We start from the raw sequence: 8266 nt of genomic DNA on the forward strand, positions 1-8266 counted from the left end.
TGAATTCAACCAACTGGGGATCAAAACTATTTTTTAAAAAATAGCAATATAACAATAAAAATAATACAAAATTTTGAAAATACAGTATAACAACTATTTACATAGCATTTACATTGTATTAGGCATTATAAGTAATCTAGAGATGATTTTTATTTTTTTGAGACAGAATCTCACTCTGTGGCCTAGGCTGGAGTACAGTGTAGTAATCATAGCTCACTGCAGCCTGGAACTCTTGACCCAAGTGATCTTCCCGCCTCAGCCTGCCGAGTAGCTGGGACTACAGGGGCATGTCAGTGCATCTGGCTAACTTTTTTTTTATGGAAACAAGGTCTCACTGTGGTGCCCAGGCTGGTCTCAAACTCCTGGCCTCAAGTAGTCCTCCTACCGTGGCCTCTCAAAGTGAGCCACCACACCCAGGCCTTAGAGATGATTTAAAGTATACAGCAAGATGTACATAGGCTATATGCAAATAGTACGTCATTTTTTACAAGGGACGTGAGCATTTGGTAGTCACATGGATGGGTGGGGGGCACCCAGTAGGGGTGTGGTCCTGGAGCCAGTCCTCCACATATACCAAGAAATGGCTCTACCTCTATGGGACAGTGCTGTTTTAAAGGCTATACCCCAGTTTCAGACAACCTAGAAAATTTGGAAAACCCTTGGGGGAAATAGATTTTGATATCGACCAGGACCCATGCCCAGTGGTGTTTATCAGTCCTGACCTGGATCTTAACTCCCAGGGACTTCAGAAGAGCTACAGTCCTCTCTTAGGTCTGGACTGGGGCAGAGTCAGGTCACAGATAGGGAATATTGTTCTCTCCCTTCTGCATTTCCCTGTGACTCAGGCCACTGGGACAAATGTGACAGGGTGTTGGTGTGGTTTTTGTGTTTCTTTCAAGCAACTTCCTTGAAGACTTCTGAATGGCAAAGATAAGGAACTGGTCTGATGGCATCTTCCATAATGGCAACTAAGCTTTTGATCATTAATCAGTTAGCATACTGCTTACCTAGGTGACTTATACACAGAAGAAGGTGGCAATGTGAAGATTGAAACAAGATGCTACGCGGCAGCCTTTCAAGATGGAGGAATATGCCACTGAAGAATGCAGCTCTAGATGCTGAAAAAGGAAAAGAAACAGATCTCCCCCAGAGCCTCTGGAGGGAGGGCGACCTCGCAGACACTTGCATTTTGGTCCAGTTAAGTTTTTTTCAGACTCTGCGTTCCAGAACTGTAGGAGAATGAATTGAAATGAATGTATTGTTTTAAGTCACCAAGTCTGTGGTAATTTGTTACAGAAGCCTCAGGAAACTAATACAGGCCCTATCCTGAAGACTTCCCTGTATTCTTTCATCTAACTCTCACCTATTGTTTTCTCCTCATTGCTAGTGGGAGATGTATCCGGGGATCACACTAATCTACCATTCTCAGTTGGCCCCACCACATACCACATCCTTTACCCACATGTGAAGAACTCCCCTGACAAACTTTATTTTGAGCCAGGAAGGGATCTGAAGAGCCTTAAGTTACAGCTTTCCCTAAAACCACTCTTCCACCTATCCCAGAGTCCAGAGTGAAAGAAGTTGTAAAAGGAAAAAATGACTACAGTTTATTTTATTTAGTTAGTTATTTTTTGAGTTGGAGTCTCATTCTGTTGCTCAGGCTGGAGTGCAGTGGCATGTTCACAGCTGCTGCAACCTCAACCTGCTGGGCTCAGGCAATCCTTCCACCTCAGCCTTCCAAGTAGCTAGAACTACAGGTGTATGCCACCACACCCAGCTACTTTTTAAAAAAATTTATTGTAGAGACAAGGTCTCGCCAAGTTGCCCAGGCTGGTCTCTAACCCCCCGGATCAGGTAATCCTCTCGCCTTGGCCTCCCAAAGTGCTGGGATTACAGGCTTGAACCACCATGCCCAGCCTAATTTGTTTTATAAATCTGGATTTTTATAGGTTAGGACGAAGGTGGCACCTTCCTCCATCTTGAAAGCCAGCAAGTAGTGTCTTTCCATCATGTACTTTGTCAGCAGTACAATCTCCCTCTACCTCCCTCTCATGAGGACGATTGTGATTACATTTAGGGCCCATTCAGATAATTCAGGATAATTTCCCTATCTCAAGATCCTTAATCACATCAGCAAAGACCCTTTTTCCTTATAAAGTAACATTCACAGGTTCCAGAAATTAGCACCTGCATATCTTTGGGGGTCATTATTTAGCTGCCATGCTGACATAAAGTAAATGCTATTATTACTGTGCTAAACACTTCATATGTGCTTCTTATCCTCACTGCAGGCCTGGTGCAGTGGTTTACACCTATAATCCCAGCACTTTGGGAGGCCGAGGTGAGAGGATTGCCAGAGCTCATGAGTTCAAGACCAGCTGGGTAACTTGTTGAGACCTCATCTCTACAATAAATTTAAAAAATTAGCTGGGCATGGTACCATGTGCTACTTAATTCCAGCTACTTGGAAGGCTGAGGTGGAAGGATCACCTGAGCCCAGCAGGTCAAGACTGTGGTGGCCGTGAGTGTGCCACTGCACTCTAGCCTGGGTGACAGAGTGAGACTCCAACTCAAAAAGCAAAAAATCCTCACTACAACCTTATGAGGCAGAGAATCTAGTTATCCCAATCTAACAGAAAAGAGCTCAGAGAGCTTAAGTAGTTGCCTAAAATCAGAGAGTAGATGGAATTCCAACCTAAGAGACTGCTTTTAGCAGCTCTACAAGCTGTCTTTGGGGAACACACCTATGACTGTGCTTGTTGTCATGGTGATGCTCATCCTACTTTTTGGCGTTTGCCTGCTCTTGACCCACGCATTAATAAAGGACTTATAATTAATTAGACTCAGCTTGCTGATGTGTCTTCTTCTCGCTTACTCGGTCATAACAGAATGTTTTATAAATTGTTTTATGGGGCCCTGAGTAGCTAGGACTACAGATGTGCACCACAATGACCAACTATTTTTTTTTTAGGTAGAGATAAGGTCTCATTATGTTGCCTAGGCTGGTCTTGAACTCCTTAACTCAAGCAATTCTCCCACCTCTGCCTCCCAAAGTGGTGGAATTATAGGTGCGAGTCACCGTGCCTTGCCATGAATTGCATTCTTTATCATTTTATACATTATTTCTTTGTACTCCTTAATTCTTGTTTGTCCTCGTGTTAACTTTGTCCGATATTAAAATGACAACCACTGCTTTATTCTTATTTACATTTGTGAAGATTTCAAAATTATTTTGCTTTGATTCCCTTGTGTACAGCATAGAGTTGGATTTCATTTTACGATTCAATCCAAATTTCTTTCTTTCTTTTTTTTTTTTTTTTAGAAAGTTGGATTTATTGAGAAGACAAAAAAGTTCCCACAGTGAGAGGGGACCCAAAGGGATTGCCCAAATTTCTTTTAATAAGTTAGTTTAGCCCATGCATATTTATCAACTTGACATATTTGGTCTTAATTATCTCAAATTATTTTATATGATGCCTTCTATTTTTTCACAGATTCTTTAAAAACTCTGAAAATGTATTTGTTTTTATTTTTTCTGGAAATTTGAAAGGTTTATATTTTTGTTTTCATGGGTGCTTTTATAATTGGTACACTTACTTTTTGTCTCTTTGGCATTATCTTATAAATCTCTATTATGAACAAATAATGAGATGAGTATATTTTCTCTTCTTCTTCCTTATTTGCTTTCTATTGCCCTTTTATTTTTGCCATAGTTTTCCCATTCACCTCTTGGTTGGCATAAGTTCATCTTCCAGTAGTTTCTTCAAGGAAGCTTCATGGAAACAATATTTTTTGAGCTCCTACATGCTAAAAAATGTCTCACTGTGCCTTCTTTTTATATAGACCACAGTTTGTCTGGGTATGAAGGTGTGAGTAACACTTTCCTTGAGGACTTCCTAGGCATTGCTCCTAGCAAGGACTATTGCTGTGGAGAAAACTGAGATAAGCCTGAATGTTTTTTTCACCCTTATAATTTGTCCAGCTGCCCAAAGGATTCTTTATCTTTGAAATCAAGAAACTACTTCTTAGTGTTGTCCTTTCTGTATTAATCTGTCCTTGGTCATGGTGTGATCTTTTAGTCTGTGGATCGAAATATTCTTATTTCTGGAAATTTTTTTTTGAATTATATATTTAAATTATTTTCTATTTTATTATTTTGGTTTTCTTCATTAAGGTATCCATTATGCAAATATTAGCTCTCTTTTGCCTGTTCTATATTTATCGTTTTCTCTCTAATCCTTTTAAGATTGTTGTTCATTTCCATTTATTGTTGCTCACTTTTCTTAATCCTGTCTTTCATGTCCTTCATGTTTTGGGCAATATCTCTACTTCTTTGTGAAACTTACAATTTTACCCTAATTTGTTTGATGGTTCTGTCTTATTCTACTTTCCTTCCTGAGGTCTTTCTATTCATATTTCAGTTCTTTTTAATGTTCATCATTGTTTCTCTGAGCTTTTTCATCTATGCATTGTTACTTCTTATAAAGGTAATTGCATTATCAAGTTTTCCTTCATATTTATTTTTGAAATGTATTTACAGAAAAGTTGGCCAGGCACAGTGGCTCACACCTGTAATCCCAGTACTTTGGGAGGTCAAGGTGGGAGGATTGCTTGAGACCAGGAGTTCAAGACAAGCCTGGGCAACATAGCAAGCCTTCATCTCTACCAAAAAAAAAAAAAAGAAAAGAAAAAGAAAAAATTACTCAAGTGTGGTGGTGCGTGCCTGTAGTCCCAGCTACTCAGGAGGCTGAGGTGGAAGGATCTCCTGAACCCAGGAGGGTGAGGCTGCAGTGAGCTGTGATCATGCTTCTGCATTCCAGCCTGGGTGGACATAGTGAGACCCTGACTCAAGAAAACAAATAAAATCAGGAAGTTACCATTTGTATATCTAATTACTATCAGTCAATCCTAGGTCAAATTTCACCACTTGTCTCATTAATGTTCTTTCTAGCAAAAGGATGTAACATTTTTGCATTTTTACAGTTACATTTTTAAAGTTTCCTTCAATCTGAAACGTTCCTCCGGAATAGCTTTGACTTTCATGACATTGACACATTTAAAGATTACAGACCAATAATTGTAAGATGTTCTTCTTCACTTTGGGCTTATCTAATGTTTTCTCATTATTAGATTCATTTAGGCATTTTTTTGGCCCTACTGCTCAGTAGTAACGCTGTTTTCTTTTCTTTTTTTGAGTCGGAGTCTTACTCTGTCACCCAGACTGGAGTGCAGTGGCACACTCCCGGCCACTGCAGCCTTGACCTGCAGGGCTCCGGCAATCCTTCCACCTCAGCCTTCCAAGTTGCCGGAACTACAGGCACATGCTACCACGCCTGGCTAAATTTTGATTTATTGTAGAGACGAGGTCTTGCCAAGTTGCCCAGGTGGGTCTCGAACCCGCGGGCTCAGGCAGTCCACTCACCTCGGCTGCCCAAAGTGCTGAAATCACAGGTCGAGCCACCGAGCCCGGCCAACTCTGTTTTGTTTTCAGTGCATCCTAACAATATTTTCAATTTGATCACAGTGATTAACCTTGATCAAAGTGGCATATATGCCAGGCTTCTTCATTACAAAGTTTGTCTTTTCTCCTGTGCAAATAATAAATATTTTGCAGGGAATTGCTTTTAGATTATGTAACTACTCATTGTTTGTCAAACTTTCTGTTTACTGATTAATTTATTTTATTTTATTTTATTTTTTTGGTTTTTTTTTGAGTTGGAGTCTCACTCTGTCACCCAGACTGGAGTGCAGTGGCTGCTCCTGGCCACCGCAGCCTTGACCTGCTGGGCTCCGGCGATCCTACCACCTCAGCCTTTCAAGTAGCCGGAATTACAGGCATGCGCTACCACGCCTGGCTGATTTTTTGATTTATTGTAGAGATGAGGTCTCGCTGCCCAGGCGGGTCCCAAACCCTCAGGCTCAGGCAATCCACTCACCTCAGCCTCCTAAAGGCGCGGGATTACAGGCTGAGCCACCGAGCCCAGCGATTAATTTATTTTTATCAATAGGAATGAACTTGTGGTTTCCCATTTTGTTCAATGAATTATGATCTGCTATTGTCATTTTTTATGCTCAAACTACCTCTGATTTGGCCAGTAGAAGCCTCTTAAAGCTGGCTTCTGTGTCTTTTCATATGTCTCATAATTCTTGAAACATCTTTATTTTCTGGTACAATAAGATACTCCACGTTTATCTTGTCTTTTTCCTGTTTCAAACCTAGATTTAGCCATTTCCTCAAGAATCCCTGGTTCCTTCTAGTGAAGAATGGTATTTAGAAACCAAGATTTAGGTAGGAGATGTACTCTTTGCTATCAGTGCCACTGTTCCTAAGCTCTTTATGTAGACAGAGCTAAGAAGTGTGTGTGTAATAGCAAGAACCTGGAAGCAACCATGCTGCCCATCAGAAGAGGACTGGATTTTAAAAAATGTGGTACATATACATGATGGAATACTACGCAGCCATAAAAAGGAGCAAAATCATGAATTTCACAGCAACCTGGATGGAACTAGAGTCTATAATACTGAGTGACCTCTCACAGAAACAAAGATCTGAGTATCACATGTTCTCACTCCTATAATGGACCTTTAACATCTAATGTAATACTATAAGAAAATGACTTAGCCGGGCGTGGTAGCGCACGCCTGTAGTTCCAGCTACTTGGAAGGCTGAGGTGGAAGGATCGCCGGAGCCCAGCAGGTCGAGGCTGAGGTGGCCGGGAGCGGCTACTGCACTCCAGTCTGGGTGACAGAAAGAGACTCCAACTCAAAAAAAAAAAAGAGAAAGAAAGAATAGGAATTTTTTTTAAAAGCCAATGAATAGAAATAAAAGAATACGAAGAATAAAAGAAGGGGAAGAGACCCTGAAAAAAAAAACAAAAAAGAAAATGACTGACAGTAGTGGGAAACTATCGGGGGGAAAGAGATGGGATTAATGGTAGCAAATATCTGTCTTGGGATGGGGAAACACCTCTTATCAACAGGGTACCTGAATGAAACGTATTTGTATACCTAACCCTTAACTGTACCCCACAAAACCATAATAAAAAATATTGATTATTGATAAAAAAAAAAAGGTGTGTGTGTGTGTGTGTGTGTGTGTGTGTGTCTTAGTCTGTTTGAGCTGCTGTAACAAAAATACCATAAACTGGATGGTTTGTAAACAATAAACTTTTATTTCTCAAAATCCTAGAGGCTGGGAAGTCCAAAATCAAGGCACTGGCATACTCAGTGTCTAGTAAGGTCTGTTCTTGTTGCACAAAAAGACATTAGTCAGCTCTGGTTAACTAGCCACAAAGGTCTCTTGAGATTTGCTGCTTCAATATCAAGCACCTGTGTCTGGCAGAGCCAGTGTGAGATGAGACAATCCTTCCCCCTTGCCTGAATAATCAAGAGTTTGGGTAGGACCTTTGAGCAAACATGGAGATAGGAAGGAGCCAAATGAAAAACAGATTACAGAGCTGCAATGGATTAATAAGGAATTTAATGATTTGTCCTGTGACTCACCAGCACAATGTCCTTCAGGTTCACTTGGAGATGTTACATTTTTTTCAGCAAGCCACAGTTATGGGACCTGATGACAGCCCATATCAAGGTGCCATATTCTTTTTGACAATTCATATTCCTACAGATTACCTCTTCAAAACCATCTAAATGTTGCATTTACAAGAATTTACCATCCAAATATTAACAGTAATGACAGCATTTGTCTCATCATTCTAAGATCACAGTGATCTCCTGCTTTAACCATTTCTTTCTTTTCTTTTTTTTTTTTTTTGAGTTAGAGTCTCCACTCTGTCGCTCAGTCTGGAGGGCAGTGGCACACTCCTGGCTACTGCAGCCTTGACCTGTTTGGCTCAGGTGATCCTTTCACCTCAGCCTTTCAAGCAGCTATAACTACAGTCACACACCACCACACCCAGTTAATTTTTGGATTTATTGTAGAGATGAGGTCTTACCGTGTTGCCCAGGTTGATCTCGAACCCATAGGCTCAGGCAATTCTCTGACTGCAGCCTCCCAAAGTGCTGGAATTAAAGGCATTGTAGCAGGAAAAATAGAGAGATCGTGTCACCGATACTATTAGAGGAAGTGGCATTTTATTACGCTGACTAGCACAGCGGTCCGAGAATTTCATGCATCCAAATCCAGCGCCCCAGAACAGGAGACGTGGGCTCTTATACCCTTGTTTAGGTAAGGAAGGGGGGTCATGTTGAGTGATTACATATTTCCTTTGGAATCTTACAAGATTGTACTCAGCAAAATCAGATT

General features: G+C 40.8%; 1 pseudogene; it reads left to right on the forward strand.

Annotated features, from left to right (window-relative positions):
* The first annotated feature begins 7190 nt into the window (after positions 1-7190).
* The window catches only part of LOC103254884, a 9762-nt pseudogene continuing 8686 nt past the window's right edge, over positions 7191-8266 (forward strand).

This window comes from Carlito syrichta, unplaced genomic scaffold (assembly GCF_000164805.1).
Source record: "Carlito syrichta isolate Samal-C Ts95f unplaced genomic scaffold, Tarsius_syrichta-2.0.1 Scaffold287601, whole genome shotgun sequence".
NCBI lineage: Eukaryota > Metazoa > Chordata > Mammalia > Primates > Tarsiidae > Carlito > Carlito syrichta.